At 44.6% G+C, this 18,560-nt stretch overlaps 1 long non-coding RNA gene across 3 annotated transcripts; it reads right to left on the bottom strand.

Moving 5' to 3' along the window:
• Positions 1-919: 919 nt before the first annotated feature.
• LOC131811341 (uncharacterized) lies at positions 920-17,324 on the bottom strand. 3 transcript variants are annotated; one of them, XR_009345893.1, is made up of 5 exons: positions 17,222-17,324; positions 16,809-16,884; positions 8,892-9,077; positions 3,997-4,144; positions 920-1,184 (listed from the first exon to the last, which is right to left on the bottom strand). It is a non-coding gene; the product is annotated as an uncharacterized LOC131811341 (long non-coding RNA). The 3 variants fall into 3 exon arrangements; XR_009345894.1 differs by lacking the exons at positions 16,809-16,884; positions 17,222-17,324 and adding an exon at positions 9,196-9,277; XR_009345892.1 differs by lacking the exons at positions 16,809-16,884; positions 17,222-17,324 and having other exon boundaries at positions 8,892-9,172.
• Positions 17,325-18,560: the final 1,236 nt, after the last annotated feature.

An 18,560-nucleotide genomic window follows, 5' to 3' on the forward strand; every position in this document is an offset into this window, starting at 1 on the left:
AACCTTTTGAGGAAGTACTTATGTATATGGCTATGAGGATCCATATGGGTATGTTTGGCTAAATATCTCTTGTAAAAAATAGGATAAAATGTAAGATAATACTTTAGTGCAATTGTTTTTCAAAGCTATTGTCTACGCAGTTAAATCCTAACTGCTGAGCCCAGTGGACTCACAATAAAGTTTATTTAATAGACCCTCTATTTTCTGTCTATAAAAAAATCAAACATAAGGCATCAGTCACACTAATATCAAAAGTATTCAAGAGTTTAGATCTTTTTCTGAAGATTGTTGACCTGGAGGAGTTTGGACATAATTAGAGAACCAGGTTGCCACTTGGAAAATCAATTGCTATTATGCTGTGGCATTAAGAATTGAGACCCAGGTCACTGACACCAAAGACAGACTTGGGCTCTGTTGTTCATTTGCTAGTGCTAAGGTGAGTTAGTAACAACAGTGACGTGGCTCCAAGATCACAGTCACATCTCCTTCCACTCTTCCCCCCTCCTTAATGCTTTTCTTCTTAAGTTATAAAAGCAATCTATGAGCTTTGTTTAAAAAAAAAAAATTCAGAAAAAAGCAAACATTTCCACATAGACTTTGCCACTGCTTCAGGGCTCCCATTGAAGTGAATGGGCAAAGTAAAAATTCTCTTAAGTACCTTTACCAAGGGGGAAGCATATTTCACGTTATTACCAAGGAAGGGTCTTATGCTGTGTAGATCGGGGTTGGAGGAGCGGTCCCTCAGATTGCTAGAACTTCAAGTAGCACATAGAGTATACTAATTATGGTAGAACATATATTAGGTCAAGAGAATGACCACAGAACTCTCTCTGGTTAGAAAGTGACAAAATTACAGCAGCACATGGTGTTCTTTCTTATAACCCACAGTCAGAGGACCACCATTTCCATTCATTTATACGTTTGCTTTACTCTATTTATTTGTGCTTAAGCGGAAACACAGTGGTAAATGAGAGGCGGAGACAACTGGCAGGAAATCATTCCTTTTGCGAAAATTCATTATCAAACGTCAAGTTCCTAAAGATAGTGTTTTTTGCATGTTGGTACTGGCTGCTAGCTTGCTGTGGCTCGGAGGGATGCTGGAGCAGGAAGCAGATACTTCAGCATTTTGATGGAGCAGGAATGGATTGCTAAGATACAGACACACAAGAAAGAGTCCTCTGGAGCTGGAACAGAAGACAGACAAGAAATTATTCTCCTGGTCATGATTGATAAGGGTTATCAGTAGTCTTTCGATGAAAAGGATGTGGAGCTGAATGCAGGAATTCACTGTGTAGCCTTTATATTCAATGTATGTAAGTAGATACAGAAATAGGAAGACTTGTATTTCTCCTTGTGGGAGATGGGTTAGAGTCATTTCCAACAAATTCTTACCTTGTGTTCTGACAGTCCTGAGTCATAACAAACACTACATAAAGCTCACAAATTTGAGCTCATTTAATCCTTGTAAAACCCTCGGAGGCAAATACTATTGTTATCCTTATCTTGGTTCTTCTCGGGCCAGAGAGATCAGGAACCGGATTTTGACCCAGAGGCTCAGAGTCCATGAGCTCAATGGCATATGCTATACTCTTAGCCTCCTCACAGACTGTTCTACCTTGAACCCAACTAGGTAAATCCCAATGACCCTTCAGAGCAAGATCCTGTAATATACAGAAAAAATTCAGGGAAGCCTGATGCTTTAGCACATGGGCCCAGGGCTCATTTCTGTCTGAGTGAGTTACCAGCAACGATGGCTTTTATTACATGGTTTGACCATCTCTGCCTGTTACCTGTTGCTCTTTCATAGTTTAATTTAAAATATGGTATATAAGGACAACCAAACAATACACAGAGCCAGAATGGAGATCTTCCACACAGTGCTGAGAACAGAACGTATATTCACGTCCTGCTGCGTTTCCAAACAACTCTCATTCTTAGCCTCGTAGAAGCCTCTCAAGAATTCTTATTCTTAAAAAAAAAAAAAAAAAAAAGAATTCTTATTCTTAGCCTCATAGACGTATCTAGATGAAAGCATTGTGAGGAGGAATGAAGTGTGCATTCTGGAGGTTTTAGAAACAAAGGAACCCCCTAAGAAGACATACTGAAGACTGGGGTAAGTTCCATTGTGTTCCTCCCTGGCAACCAGGAGTTGTGGCCTCTCCCTGTGTGAGTGGGCATGAAGCACACTCCCCAACCCATGGAAGGGGGTGTCTCTGAGACTGGCCACCAAGGGTCCCCCTGCACCCGCTCGGTGCTGGCTGCACCAGGTCTCACCACACACTCCCGGGCATGTGAGAGGCATGTGAGAGGCAGCCTCACAGCTGGACCAGAGAACCTTCTGGCACACCGCATCCTGCCAAGGCCAAATCACAAAAAGCCACATTAATGCATTTCTCCACAAAAATACCAAATCCTGGATGGCTTCGTCCCACTTCAGGGGGCTCCTCTTGGCAAAGGGGCTTCCTTAGGAGCGTCACCGCCTCTCAGACAGCCTCGACAGCGTGAACTCAACAGAAAGGATTCCCCCAGTCTCCGGCTACAGCTACAAAGAATACGTCTGATTTCTGGCCTGAAGGATGCGATATTTTCATCTCAAAACTGCAAAGATGACCAGTTACTCAAGTCTTGCTAGACCATGAGAAATATAGAACATGAGGTGGATGTTCAGAGGAGGGGCTGGCGGCAGCCCCGGTTGACACAGAGTGTGGAGAAACAGGAGAACCACTGATTCGTTGTCAGAAGCATTGCTAATTCTGTACTCATCTTGGCCACCTTTTACACACAGATGCACACACTCGTGCAAAACACACACAGGCACACACATGTGCCCCCACACACATTTGCACATGGGCACGCACACCATGCTTCTGGCTCAGTACGGACGGCATGAGCCAAAATGCACTCAGCCACTCCTACGTGCCAGAGGCTCGGTTGAGCATGTCGTATTTACGATTCCACTCAATCCTCGTTACAACCCTTTGATCTGGGAGTATCATTCCCTACGCCATAGCAGGACCATCAAAACAGGGATTTTTGCAATGGATATACACCATACTCAGTCCACGCTCCGACCCGGGATCTGCTCTCCATCATCCCCGAAGGCCTCCATCGCTTTCCTTGACTCCTGCTCCAAGTGGCCCCAGTCATGGTTTACCCCAGTCCCGGGCTCATGAGACCCAGCCACGGTCACCCCTGTCACAGCAGACAGGAGGCTCCAGTGTCTTCACAGACACTACTGTCAGGTGAATCTTTAGAGGCTCTGGCCTGGAAATGCAGCAAAATTCTGCTTCTCCCCCTCACCCCCCCACCCCAGACAGCTTTATCAGTGTGCTTTGATAATAAACCTTAAAGTCTTTCAAATAAAGTGTTTTTCGTTTTCATTTTCTTCTCTATGCTGTTCATCTTTTAGGAGCCCTATAAGGGGGCCTTCCCAGACCATAACCACCAGCACCCCTAACGGAGCCTCCTCTGTGAGTTGCAAGGGGGTCTGGGTGTGGCCTGAGGATCAGAGCCCCAGCACCCGTGAGACCCGCAGCTGCCCATCCCACAGTCTTCCTTCACCCTCTGCCCTCTCCCCTCTTTGGCTTTTATGAATGATAGAAAAAACATTCTCTCTCCCGCTGCCAGGCCAGTCTACACTCGCAATTTGTTTTTAGCTCTACCATCTGGATGCCCTGCTTACCAGCAGAAAGCCCCGATCTAGGGTTTCAATCACCCCTCCTGCCCGTGCAGGCGTGCAGGGAAGAGGAGTTCAGAGCAAAGGTGCAGGCGGGGTGCCTCCCAGCTGACATTCAGCCCACCGCTGTGGGAGCCAAGTCACAGCCTGCCCCCCTAGGGAGAGCAAGGAGCCAGAATGTGAGGGCAGCACGGCTGGATGGGAGAGCCCCAGCCTCCCGAAGTCAGACATCTGAGCTGCCAGATCCTTCCTCTGCCTTTGATGCCCCGCCGGCTGGGTCAGCCCTTCCGCCCTATGAAGTGGCCCCACTAACCACTGACCATGTCTTTTTTCTTCCCCATTAAAATCTCTCCTCTCCGGAGGATGGGATAGTGGTCATTTTCACGTTCATGTGAAATCCACAGCAAGTTGTTTTAATTTCCAGGACACATCTGTGTTTTCGGCAAGTCTTGGAAAAGAGAGCAGTCCCTGTGCAATGGAATTTCAGATAATAAAGCCAGTGTCAGTTCCTGTTGTGTTTCAAAAAAAAAAAAAAAAAAAAAAAAAAAGATACGCTAATAAAAAAGGAAACCATAGCTGGGACCATAAAAGAAACCTGCTAATGGCCAAAGGCTCAGAAGGCTCAAACTCTCAGAAGTTCCCTGAGAAATAAAGGGGCGGGGGCGGCTTTCAAAGGAGCAGGAAAAGTACTGAGAATTGACTTCTCAGAAAGCCGGAAGGAAAAATGTTAAGGGAGAAGAGCAAACAGCTCAAGTAAATATGCCATCACTCAAGAATGAAGAAGAAAATTGTCATTTTGCAGAAGAAATCACTAGGCAACCTGCTTTTCAAGGTTGAGAGGAGCCATTAGATCACACAGCAATGGGACTTGGCCTTGAAACCAAAGGTTATTTTGTACCCAGGAAGTATGAAGCAGAGAAGTCCCTGCTAATAGCCTCTGTCCAGTGGGACACGGGTGCTTATCAATAAGCAAAAGATAGTTTAAATGGGAACAAAGGACTCTGTCTGGCTGAATTGGGAAAGACTTTCTCCTTTCCAAGAGTTACATTTCTGAGAAACAAGTTATCTCTGACCCACGAGGGGAAAGTGGAGGGGGTTCGGGAGGAAATTTGACTGCATGCGAAGGACAGGAGGAAGACATTGGGGCAAAGGGCTGAATTTCCAATGCACTTGCTGGTTGGTTAATGTATTGTGCCACTGCTAAGTCCTGTTCATAATTCTACCATGTTTGGGGGAGATCTGAACACTAAGGGAAGGAAATGAATTATAAACACACTCTTTGACCTCTTTTCGCTTTTCTTCTCTAAGTCTAAAATGAGCTCATCACAAGGGTTTGTGCCCTGTGGTTTTCTAGAGGCCCTTCTAAGGATGGCTGGTTTCTTGGGTCTGATGAGATGTGTTGCCACATGGATTCACAGTCCGGCTCACAGAGCATCCTTCCTGATGCCCCCAGCACTCATCTGGTCTCAAGAAACAACAAAAAGCACACACTCTAACAAAACAAGAACATCACACGCAGAACAACACAGCAGAAACAGGACCACAGTGCACAGGTCCGGGAGGTGTGCTGGGCCCCTGCTTACAACCTGTCCTCCGCAGCCAGGCAGTTGCCCAGCTGCAGGCTTCTAGGGGTGGGAAGCAGGCCAAAACATTCATGGCCTCCTTGTTAGAGGCCCACAGGAATCCTCAAAGGGCTCCCCAAAGGGTTCCCAGCCTCCCCTGGCTCCTGTCCTGCTTAGGTGAGGCTTTAAGCCAGACCTACCTGCCTGCTTCCTGTTTCCCTTACTAGTCCCTAGCAAGGGGACAGCTGGTGCTGGCCTCCTCTTTGCCCATGGAGGCACACACAGGAAGCCACGCCTGAATGCCTCTCAAAACTGCCTCCACAGTTCTGTGTTCTGGGCAAAGACGCTCCTTATAGGAAGTTGAGCTGTCAGTTTCAAGACCAGCCCATCTGCTCCTTATGTCGTGAGTCCTATGAACCACATACGCTCTCTCAGGTGGTTTGGGTTTGATTTGGCCCAAAGGAAGAGGAAGGACAGAGGTTCCAAGTTTCAGCATCTATCACAGCAGAAGTGAATTATCCTCTGGGATCCCACACGGAAGGTTCTCCATTTTCTCCGGCATGCACATTAACGGTCCAAGCTACTCTCGGAGCTTTTGTTTGTGTTGCAGCTCCCCGTATTTCTACCATTCCTGAGTTTAAGTGAAGGATTGAAAACTTCATGTCGGGGTCTGCTCACCTAGCTCTCAGCCTGTCTCCCGTACCACCTTCCAACACCTTCCAACATCACCCACAGTGCAATGGAGCTGACCGACCTTGGGAATTCTTCTATGAACATAGTTTCTTTCCATCCCTACTGACAGCTCCCCCCAACACGAGACCCCATGTTAGGGAGAGAGGATAACAGCAGACCCTTGGCGACAACTCTCAGATTCTTCTGGTCTGTGTAAAATGAGGTTATGCTTCCTCCCCACCACATGCCTGGAGCTCAGTCTGGCATCAGGGAGTCAGTATCCACCAGAGCTCCATGGTACTGCTTGGGTGGCCAGGCAAGGCTGTGGGGTGGGGGTGGGGGTGGGGGATAGGACGATGCTGAATTCCCACACACCTAGATTCCGGGAGAAATGCCCTCCAAGAGGGAACCTTATGATGCCCTCTGACAGGGTAGAAAAAGCCAAACTTCCCGGTTTAACTGACATCAAGCATTCGGGTAGGAGTTCTGGGGATTTGGGGGGGGAATCTCTTGAGTACACAGTGATGAAAACAAACAAAAACCCTGATTTTTTTGTGAATCCAAGAATGAAACCAGAGGGTCAGAGCTTTCTAGAGTCTAGAGACTCTCTCTCCCTCCTTTCCGCTGTGCATATCCCATCCCTTTGAAATACTGGAGTGAATGGGGTGGAGGGAGTGGGCTCTGAGCCAGGAGCTCCACATAGTTTGGTTGAATGAATGAAAATAGACAGGAGATTCAACACACATTCTCTGTCCCCTTTCACCCATTTCTCTACCCTGTAGAATCATATCACCCTCAGCGGCAATGATTAGTAGGTTTGAGATTCTTTGTAAGCCTGAGCAGTTATTGAGCAAGAGTTTCTTTTTGTTTGTTTTTAAGAAACAGCCCCACTGTATGTAAAAATATCCAGGCCCCTTCTGGCCCTCACTGAGCTCCATTTATTATTCATTTAAAAAAGAAATCCAACCAACATGGTTCTTTCCAGGCCTCTTCCTGTTCGAACTTTCTGGTGTTAGAGCTGTCATTGCCTGGTGGAGTTGAGCTTTGCCTGGTTTACGAAAGTAAGTCTTCCACACTAGCATTTTTGTCCTAGAAGGGACACAGCTCTTGGAGTCCAAGACACTTGACTTTTGGTTACAGCACGACTGCCTTGTCATTCAGTGACCACTGAGCACGTCACAGAGGGAAATAAGGTCACCTTCCCAGAGTCGCAGTGAGGGTTAAGTTGGGTACAACATGTGAGCGTTCCTTGCATAGAGCCTGGAACACAGACCCTCCCGCCCTGGGCCATTTCCTACACGGTGGGGGCCATTCTTTGTATTCTGGTATTTACAGAAGCAGAAGAACTTTTAGTGCAGCTAAGTAGAAGATGAAGAAGAAAAACAACTTAAAAGATTATAAGTTTGTTTAATAATGCCCACAGAGGGATATGTGGAAAATACAATTTTAAACTGAGTAAGGATGTTGGCGTTTCGTGTACCTATGAAGATTGTTATTTTTTGCTGATTTTTTATAAGGTTCTCTTTCTATGATACTTCACTTTGGTTATAGCAAATGGATCAAAATATTAGTGCATGTGAGTCCTAGATATAGCATCTAAACAATTTCTACTGAATTGAAACAGTGCCAGGCAATACTGGGGTTCAGCAGTCCTCATTCTCCTTTCTGCTCTGTGCCTACAGGAGACCACAATTCACAGAGTCCTTGAAGTTAGAGGGAGCCACTCCAAATTAAATGGGAGCACAAGAGGCTTGTGTCACTTCTGGGCTGAGGCAGAAAGCCCCAGGGTGAGCCTGTAGTCTCTTTCTTCCTTTCCTTGAGTCAGAGAAATCCTACATAGTGGAGTCTCTGCCAGCTTCAATCCCTGAAACCCATGTGGAGCAGAACACACCCTGCACCAAGTTGGACATGAGTGAGTTAGAAGCCTACAGTGTGATGTCACTGAAATTTCATAGTTCCTTTGTTATCGCAATATAACCTGGTCTGTCCTGAAAAATACAAAAGAACAAATGAATGGCAATAGATTAAAAAAGAAATAAGAAAGGTCATCACCAAATCACTTGTTAGTAATTATGGCCTTCAGGTTCCGCTAATCAGTAAGGGTCAGAAAATAGTGAGACATGCCATATAACAACTTACAGACAAAACTCACTTCTTCAAGATCTTTCTCACTTAAAGGATTCCACACTTGTCTGTTACTGACTTATCTAACTTGTTGAAATGAAAATAATTATAGGTTATATATTCCTTCTACAAGTATTTAAGTATTTATTCCTTCTACAAGCCAGATTCACCATGATGTGATAGGAAACAGGCAGCCAAAAAGACAAACACACAAAACCTGTCATGTGAAACGTGGTGATAACCACTATCTTAAAAAGGAAAATGTGAAAAAAAAATAAAAAGGAAAATGTGAGGAAAGAAGGTGGGGAGGGTTGGGTGGGGACACAATTTTAAATAGGGTCATGGAGAATATCTCACTTAAAAGGTGAGAGAGTGAACAATGCTGATATCTGAAGGGAAAACAATCCAGGCAGAAGAAACAAGAAGTGCAAATGGCCTGAGGTAGAAATGAGTCTGATATGTTTGATGAATAGTGAGGAGGCTCGAGTAGCTGAAAGGAGCAGGCCAGAGAGGAGGCAGTGAGACATGAGAACAGTCATCTTTGGGTGGGGATGGAGCAAATATGTGGGATTCTGCAGGTACAATAGGTAAGATTGGTTTTCCTGAAGCCAGAGGAGGTTTTGAGCCAAGGAGTGTTGTGCTCTGGCTGTTCTGAGAAAAGTCAGAAGGAGCAAGGCAAAGGAAGAAAAAGGGAGACCAATTTGGAAACCATTACAATAGCCCAGGTGAGGAAAGATGGTCTGTGACCAGGGTGAGGGAGCAGAGAAGGTAAACTATACAACACAGGTAGAGCTGCAGGAATTGCTGATGGATGTAAGATGTGAGAGTCAAAAGCATGCTAAGGGTTTGGGCCTTACCTGGATTCATCATATTCATGTGTCCGTAGAGTCACCACTGAAAATACACATGGATAAATGCAAACCCAGAGAGATGGAATCTCCAAGATCACCAATATGGCGGTTCAAGCTGAGAACACACCCCCATCTGATCCCGAAACCCATGCTTCCAATCATTCCTCATGACCCTGCTCCCTGTGGAGAGCACTAGAAACAGAATGGAAAGCAAGAAATTTAGATAGAACATAGGAACCAAGAGAAATCCATGCCAGATGCCTCATTCTTTCTTCAAGCGGACCTACCACCCAAGTACTTTTTGAATTACCTAGGATCTCAAAGGAGTGTTTCCTTTTGTCATTTGCAAAAGAAAAAGGGGTTATTTCCAAAAGTTTTCTTTGCACTTCCTCTTACCATTTACCACTCTTTTATGTTTTAGTGTGAGGCCCTAAGTATGGGAAGCCCTTCTACGGGGCTGCTATTGGGAAGGATGTTTCATTGCGTAACCATGGGCATTGGTTACTGTAAGGAGTTCCCAAGTTCTCAACAAATGTCAACGTGTTTTCTGACCACCCTGAGAGGGAAGCAGTTTGAACTTGGCCTTTGTACTGTATTTCAACCCTGACACACATGCACGGGCCTTAGGGGCCTTTGGGGCCTTTGGGAGGAGTCAATACACTGCAGAGAACCATTTTCCACTTCTTTATCATTTTGTTAAAATATTTACCTAATCCGTCCTTGCATCCTTTACAATATTTTCTTAGGACTTAGAAAGGCACTATTTTTTTTCATGTCAGAGAGAAAAGTTTTTTCCAAAGTTTGAGCTTGGCCGTATGAACTTGGGTTGTTTTTCTCAAAATGAAGGAAGACTCTGGAGCCCCATCCCAGTTGCCCTAAATTGGAATATGTGAGGTGAAGACTTGAAACATCTGCATTTTCAATAAGCTCTACAGATGATTTGGGTACACGCTCAATCTAAGCTTAGCTGTGAGCTGGTTTAAAAACCCAAAAACCCAAAGTCCTAGCCTTGAAAGAGACTTACCATTTGGTACATTAGCCTGAGCATGTCATTCTTGTCCCCTTGAGCCCATCTCCTCAGCAAGAAAATAAGGAAAATGAGTATGATACTCACTGAATCCCCTTCTAGCTCTAACAGAAGTCTACCTGTTCCCACCCTCTCCGCGGCCAGTGTCTGCCCTTCCCAGCAAGGATGTTGGCGCTGCAGGGCCAGGCTTCCTCACAGGCTTCTGCTATAAATGCTGTGTCACAGTTTGGCTCCAAGTGTCGGGGTTCCTAAGTGGGCCTGGCCTCCCCCTGTCTGAGTAGGAATCAGGGATGGATGGCCCCGCGCAGACGGGCAGTGATTCTCTGTCCTGACTCAGTTCCCCTTCTCACGCTGACTGAGTCTTTCTCAGGGCTGCAGTGAGCCCAGAACAGAGGACAGTTGTCAGCTCAGCCAACACAGAAGAACCTGGCTTCCAAGGGCACACAAGACATCCTCTGACCAAGGGTGAGGGCTTGGAACCAAAGAGTGCTCTCCTTTCCCATCATCTAGACAAATCCTTTTATCTTTTCCCAACCAGTTTATGTCCTGGCCCCCTTTCTTGACCACATCAGCTAGTATGGCTGTCCCCTTTCTCAGAGTCTCATGACACACACCACGGCCATGGGCATTCTTGTCCTGTCTTGCCTTTTCCACACTGATTGATGTGGGTTGAGGTGGTGCCTCAGAGCCGGCAGATGCAGTGCGAGTTTCCCCTGTACAATGGAGTGTCCACCCCTGAGTCTCAGGTCTCTGCTTCAAGGCGATGAGCCCACATAGTCTGATGCAAGGATCCAATCAGACAGTAGACAGAAACCTCTGGCACATGACAAGAATCATCATTCCATCCTGCAAGACTTCGGGAATTTAAGCTATAGTAGATAGAACGCTCCTTTTCATTCCCAGAAGGTTTGATAGTAGCTGACCTCTCCTGAGGGCTTGCTGCCTATCAGGCACTGTGCTAAATTCTTCCATGTCTGAACCGTTCAGACATCACAGCTACCCTGCCAGGTAGGCCCTATTGCTATACCAATCTTTAAAATGGGTATAATAAAGGGTACATGATGGGATCAGGGACCAAATGCAGATCTCTCTAGTTCCAGAGTCCACCACCAGCCATGAATGTCTGACTGTGACTTGGCTAACATATCTTGTGAGACCCAAGGTTTCTGGATGTTTCTATGTTACTTGGTTACGTATAACAAAGCTACCAAGTTCTTAACTGTTTTATGCTCCTGGTTCCTTCATCTGTATAATCCCACAACGACACTACAAATTCCCATAATTCACCTCTGAACCCAAATTATTTTTCTTCTAAAGTACAGTGACATAATAGTAACAATAATGCTCATGGTAATAATAAGTAACGTTGAGTGTAATTGTTCTTTCCTCGTGTGTCATGATGGCAAATAAATGTGAGAGGGAAGAATAGCAGAACGTAAAGCTCGGAGCACTGGTGGGTGGCTGGGAGCACTCTGTCTGTCGGTGATGCAGGTCCTGCCTCCATCGGGAGCACCACGGTTCTGCAAGGGCCTTGGCCTTGTTCCTGCTCCTCAACATAGGGAGAGAGGACAAGATTCTAATCATGGGAATGGGGCTGAAGCTTCGTGTTTGTCGTTACAGGCTTTGTGACCGAAGTGATCATAAACTCTTCTGCTTTTCTACCCTGGTTCATAACTCCTACCTTGTCTGGTTCTTGGAGACTAAAGTCAAGTAGTGTTTTGTACCCCTTGCTTGCTCACTAGCCAGAGGTGTTATTAAACAGTTCTGAATTGAAGAGGTGCTTAAGCATTTACTGTTTGGTTTTAATTTGAGATAATTTTTTATTTTTATTAAGATTTTATTTGTTTGAGAGAAAGGGAGAGAGAGAGAGAGCATGAGTGAAGGAAATCATGCACAGGGAAAAGGGGTAGAGAGAGAAGCAGACTCCCCGCTGAGCAAGGAGCCCAACATGGAGCTCGATCCCAGGACCCCGGGATCATGACCTGAGCCTAAGGCAGACGCATAACTGACTGAGCTACCCAGCTCAGTACCTTGAAGTAAATTTTTAAATCTTAAGTTATTGAATTTTATACACTTTCAGAAGGCAGATATTTAATTCGTTAGAGCTTCATTACCTGTAGCATTCCCTACTCTTTTGGATTAAGTACAAGGCGTATGACAGCATAGAGATGTCACGCCGCTGTAGAAGACAGATACGACACGACCACGCTCATCTTAGACTCTAAGTCAGCAATATTTTCCAGTGGTCTTCCAAGAATCAGTTCATACAAACTTCACATGTAGTTAGCAGGACATTCTTTAGATGAAGACATGAAAGAAAATTGATCCATTTCATATGAGCTTGACCAATACTTGTCCTACCCAAAATAAGAGAGCATTAATATCTTTAACAGCTATGTTCTGGAAGCTCGTTTCTTTCCCAGCCTTCCATCTCAACGAAACATGTAGCATCATCTTGCTATTATTCATTCTGTGCTTTTCTTTTCTTTCTTTTATTTTTTAAAAGATTTATTTATTTATTTGACAGAGATTACAAGTAGGCAGAGAGGCAGCAGAGAGAGAAGGGGAAGCAGGCTCCCCCACTGAGCAGAGAGCCCAACGTGGGGCTGGATCCCAGGACCCTGGGATCATGACCTGAGTGGAAGGTAGAGGCCTCAACCCACTGAGGCTCCCAGGCGCCTCCTTTCTGTGCTTTCCTTGAATGGATAAGTGTGATAACATAATTGTTAACCTTGTTAACCAGTCATTGCTAAGACAAGAGCAGGAAGTGTTTTACAGGTAGTAAATTTGTAAGAGTAAAGCACAGAAAATAGATTTGAGCTAGATCCAAAGATATGTCTTTTAAAACATTTATCTTAAATTTTTGGTAGTTATATGGAGGTTTTTATTATCAGGATATAAAAGTTAATTTCTCATATAGACTAAGAATCGCTTTGCTGTTTAGTTTCACCTGTGTCTTAGCCTAACTCAAATGCACAAAATGTACATTTAGTTGTGTTTGACTTTTGAACCTATTTTTGAAATATTGGTGGTGACCAAACCCTTGGTAGATAGTATGGTGTGTATCAACCCAAATTCAGTTACAAATAAGTGGACGATCTAAACTCTCTGCTGTAGACTTTTAGATATATTACTACTGTAATAAATGTCCAAGAGAGAAGATAAAATATTACACACATAAATTATGCTATACAAACAAAAATTCCAAAAGTCAAAGAAAATTAAAACATTTTAATGGATTTTATCAGCCAAATAAAAGTAAGTGTACTTTAATAGTGTACATTTAAAGTTACATAAATGTTATGTAAAATATGTATAATACTGAGCTTTGTCAAGCTAAGATAAATAATATGATTAATGTTCATTCTGGCTACAAGTCTTTCTGGCTAAGTATGCGACTCTAGCATGCACTGCCCGATTAAGACACTATTACTTTCTTGGATTTAATTTTCAATTAAATTATTTTAAACAAATTAAAAATTACTACAATACTGCATCTGTAGATAATTCTTAAATTGTTTTCCTTTAGTGATTATGCAGTTATTGTTTTGTGAGCCACAAATGGATTAGTAATTTTCAGATTTCTAAAACAGCAGCCTTCTTGTGAAATTGTTATTGAGAAATTACTTTGAAGCTTTCAGGAAAAAAAAAATTAAATGCTTTCTCATTCTCTTTTTTTAAAAGTAGGCTCCACACGCAGTGTGGGACCCAACACAGGTCTTGAACTCACTACCCTGAGATCAGGACTGGAGCTGAAATCAAGAGTCTGATACTTAACCAACTAAGCCACGCAGGTGCCCCTCTCATACTCTTTCTTCAAAGAGAAGTGTTACATTTTGCTATGTCACATATAGGCATGGAGCCTACTTTAAAAAGAGAGAGAATCACAAAGCATTTAGTATTTGATGTCCAATAAAGGGAGTTTACTTGGAGAGAAGAATTTCAAGAGATTATTCAATAATAGCCTAAAATTGAGAATTCCTTAAAATGAACCTGGCTAGGACTTCTTAGAAGAATGAATCACAATGGTCTCGTAGCTGTATCTTTTACTTATGCACGAGCTGAGTCTTCAAACACACTAACTTGTCTTCATTTTTTGTCATAAAACTGACATATGTAGGTTTGAATGTTTTTGAAATGCACATAAGAGATTAACTATGATATGTCTTCCTCATTTTTCGAATTGCCAACCTCACTAGGTTAGAATAAACATACAGCACAGGGACCTTTTTCCTGAAGGTTCCAATGTTTTAATTTTTTTAATGTAAGAGTGACTGTTCCATTACCATCTTAAAGGTGAACATGGAATGACAAAGGGAACCGTCAACACAGATGAATAGACCCTTAATGTTCTAAATTAATCTTCTACTGTGAAAGACACAGTCTTTAAAAGTGACTTGGGCTTTTAATTTTTATTCTATTCTTTCCGTCTGGGCCCCTTGTATGGCAGCTGGTTTCCCCCTCAGGCGTATACTGTAGCTTAATGTGCCATTTTTCTTCACTAAATGTTAAAATACTTTTGACAGTCAATTGTCTCTTTAAGATTATATGATTTCCATTAGAGCTTATTTCTAAGAAGATTGTAAACATGGCTGACAAAACCTTGCTTCCAGCTAAAAGACTGGGGTTTTTAAGGTGAATATTAATGAGTTCATCTCCATTCTTAATCCATACCAAAAATTCATGGAAAAAATTGAGAATAACTTAGACCAAAATGAATAAAGCTAATATTGATTAAAGACAGAAACTCTGAATTCCAGCATTGTCTGTGGTCATGGAGAAAGTATTTTTACAGTTGTAGCCTGGTCTGGCTTTCCAGATAAAAGCAGTGGGAATGACGCTTCCATCTCTGAGCCCTTGGTCATTTCATGTGTACCTCTAGGAGAGTAATAGGACAGTCACTCTTGCAGTTTCCTAACAAGTCACTCATAAAGGTACACGATGAAAAGCAGAATCCTATCTGCACTGCCAACTGAGGCTATCTGTAAATATCAGATTCCCCTATCCCATTGACCAAATGTCCAGATACATTTCTTCTCCACCAAAATGGGGGGAAAAAAAAGAAGGCCAATGAAATGTACAGAGCCACACAAGAAGAGCTGGTGACATTCAAGAACAGAGGAAGGGCATATTAGGGCTGACAGTTGACTATGAGAAATACTAGCAAGTTTTAGAAAACACCTGAGAAGCTCTGCAAATCTCAACAAAATGTAAACTTCATGAACAAAGAGATAAAGGCTGAAATCCAAGATGAGATGGAAAGCATGCTAGTCGCAGTAACTAAATAGATGATGGGAAAACTTTAGAAAACCCACAAGGGGCTCAAGTTCAAGGTAAAGCCCGAGCATATATTTGTTTACCTTTCCTCCCAGTCCAAATTCTATGGCAATGAGCCAGACTTTTTAAGAAGGAAATAAATCCCTAGTAGGAATGCAAAACAACTGTGATGCTACTGGTACAAGTTCTCAAGGACAGTTCAAGGCAGGAGAGGTGGAATTGATGGGGAGACCAACTTCTGCCTTGGCCTCAGCCTTCTGACCTAGGAGAGGCAGGGTCAGCAAGACAACTCTGATGTTTCCAAGTGAGAGAAGAATACTTGGGGTCAGTCTCCATTGGAGGGACCGTGGCTGGGGAAAGACTCAATGAATAATTGATATGGTAGGTTTTAGTGCTAGAGAAAGACCCAAAGCTTCCTACGTTAACAGCTGGTTGCCAAAGGAGAGACTGCAGAATAGAATGACCGTTGCTGGGATGCCTGCATGACTCAGTGAGTTAAGCATCTGCCTTTGGCTCAGGTCATGATCCCAGGGACTGAGCCCTGCATCAGGCTCCCTGCTCCACTGGGAGCCTGCTTTTCCCTCTGCATGTGCTCTCCCGGTCGAAGAAATAAACAAAATCTTCCAAAAAAAAAAAAAGAAAGAATGACCATTGTTATGCTCTTTATGATGACAGAAACAAAACCACACAGGCAGAAAGTGAGGCCACAGGACACCTTCTGCTAGACTCTCCTGGGCTTGCCCCCTGCCCTTGGAGACCAAACTAAGCAAACTGGCTGCTCCCAGGCTCAGGCCTGGGTCCTAGATAAGGAGATTGAGACACTCTCTGTGGACATAAAATTAAAAGGGGGCATCCATAATCAACAGAGGTCATATTTCGATGCCATCTTTTGAAAAGTCAAAAAATTAATGGAAAAATTAATAGAATATCGATAGAATATGGATAGAATATCGAGATTTTAAGTAAAGATGGGATCTGCTTGTCAGGTCCAGAAAGCTCCATCACACCCCCACATGGGACTGCAGAGACAGATGTGGCGTGTCCTGCCAAGGGTGATGGTTTGAAAAGACTCTGTAGATCAAGAAGAGCTGGTAAACAAATTTCCACTGCCATTCCCCGTCACCAGTTGAGACTTCTAGTCAGCTGTCTGGATTGCTTGGTTTTGCTACATACGAGAAGCATGCATGAACATTTTCATACCATTACTCCCAAATCTGTCCTCCTGCCTTTATTTCCACTCCCCTGCACGCCTCCAGTTCTTCTGTCTCAGGGGGCTTCAGAGATGCAACCCCAGGTTCCAGAGAGAACAATATTCACCTCACAATACTGAAAGGCTGAGTCGGAAGTTGGTATGAACCATCGGTCCAATGACTATTCCTGGAAGGCCATCCTCACAAGCCACTCTAGATATTTTTGGACAGGTTTGTGGGGGCCTGTCAGGCCTATCACAGATACCTAACAAGGGTTTGGTTAATCAGTGAGAGAATCATTCCATCCTTGATGTGTATACTGTTTGTATCACGAAGTCAGTCTCGGAAGGGCCTGTGTGAGGACAATGAAAATAAAGAAGGAAAAATAGAAATGGTATTAGTTGAGGCAGTCAGACAGAAGGTACTCACCTCTGCTCCTGCCCGTGACCTTCACTTGTCCGAGTCGTGGGGCAGTCCGCCGGGTGTTCAAGTGTCCTGGGTCAGGCTGCAACAAGACCGCAGGCAAGAGGAATGAGTGATTTTCCACTGCCCAGTGCACCTTGGGTCAAGTGTCTGCTTGACCCTCCAGGACATGCCGGGTATTAACAGCGCAGTATGGCCAAATGTGTATGAGAGATACTTGCTAAAAGCCCGGGTTTCTGTTTCACAAACAATGTCTTTCATACCACATGGTTCACAGCAAAAATGGAAAAGCCATCATTTCTTGGTTTCCTCATTTGGTTCCTCTCTTTTTGTACTCGTTCCCCAGTTATACTCCCCGAGCCACGGAGAGGGACCCAGGAATGCATGGGCACCATGAACCCTGAGTTTGCGAAGCTTACATTTATTGCTCAATTTAGAAAGGCAGATTATTCGCTTGTCTATCGCTTTTTCACAAGGCAGACCTTTCGCAGACATTCTACGCGTTCCGCTCATAGGAAAGATGGCAGGGCTGACTCCACCCACGCCTGAACACAGCTCTTCAAAGAGGAGTTTGTGTTTCTGGCCCTATCTCTGCTATGGGTTGGCCTTTCCGGCTTTTCTCTTCTGTTGGCATCTGCCTTTGAGTTCAGTTTCCTTATCCCTGAAAGGGAAGTGTTAGGCTGCCTTCTTGAGGTTGGGCGAGGCTGGAGGGAGTGAGGAGGATGGGCAGGGGGCATGGGCAGCCACCTATGGGACCCTCCTCCTGGTCCCGGGGCAAAGCTGTTTCCCATACCCTCTGCACACCTTGAACTTGCACATTTGAAAGAAAGGTGCTTCTGCTAAAATATTTTTTGAGAATCACTTCACTAAATAACTGTCACAAGTTTTTTTTTTTTTTTGGCTTGGGTGTCTTTGGACTCAATCCACTTCTATTTCAGAAGCTTATGCATGTGTTTTACAACTTCAAAAATATGACCAGAGGGAAATGAGTTTAAGGTACAGACAAAGAGGAGTAATGAAACAGTGAAACAGAGGGTGACTTTTACCATTTTACCAGTGTTAGTAATAGGCACATTCGCGGATACTCCCTTCCCTCCCGGCTCGTCTGCTCGGTTCTTCATCCTGCGCTGATTCTCTCCCTTCAGGTAATACGTGCTCTCCATCAAATCTCCCCAGTCAGAGCTGGAGGTCATTTTTATTTCTCTCCTTCTCTCTCCTTCCCTCCTCCTCCTCCTCCTCCTCCTCTCCCTCCTCCCCCTATCCACCTCTCTCTACCTCTCTCCCTCCCCTCTGCCTTCCCTTCCCCCTCCCCGTGTGTCCCCCCTCCCCCTCTTCTTCCCCTCTCCTCTCCCTCCCCTACTTTTCCGACCTCCCCTCATCCTCTCCCTCCCTCTCTCTAACTCTCTCTCCCTCCTTCCACCTCTCTCTCCCCCTCCCTCCTGCTTCCTTCCACTCCTCCTCCCACTCTCTCCCTCCCTCCCCCTCCTCCTACCCCTCCCTCTCCTCCTCTCTCTCCCTCTCCTCCTCCCTCTCCCCTCTTCCCCTCCCCTCTGCCTTCCTCCGCCCCCCTTCTCCCTCCCTACCCCTCTTCCCGTATCTCTGCTTTTCAACACACCAGTCCACTCGGGACCGAAAGCCTCTCAACTTTGCTACTTATTTGTGAGTGTGCCAAATTCCTACCTGCCTTCATAACCCTGTATGTATAGTTCCACCTCCTGAGAAAGTTCTTTTCTCCTTGTTTATCTGCAGAACAGCCAG

The sequence above is a fragment of the Mustela lutreola genome, chromosome 11 (assembly GCF_030435805.1).
Source record: "Mustela lutreola isolate mMusLut2 chromosome 11, mMusLut2.pri, whole genome shotgun sequence".
Classification (NCBI taxonomy): domain Eukaryota; kingdom Metazoa; phylum Chordata; class Mammalia; order Carnivora; family Mustelidae; genus Mustela; species Mustela lutreola.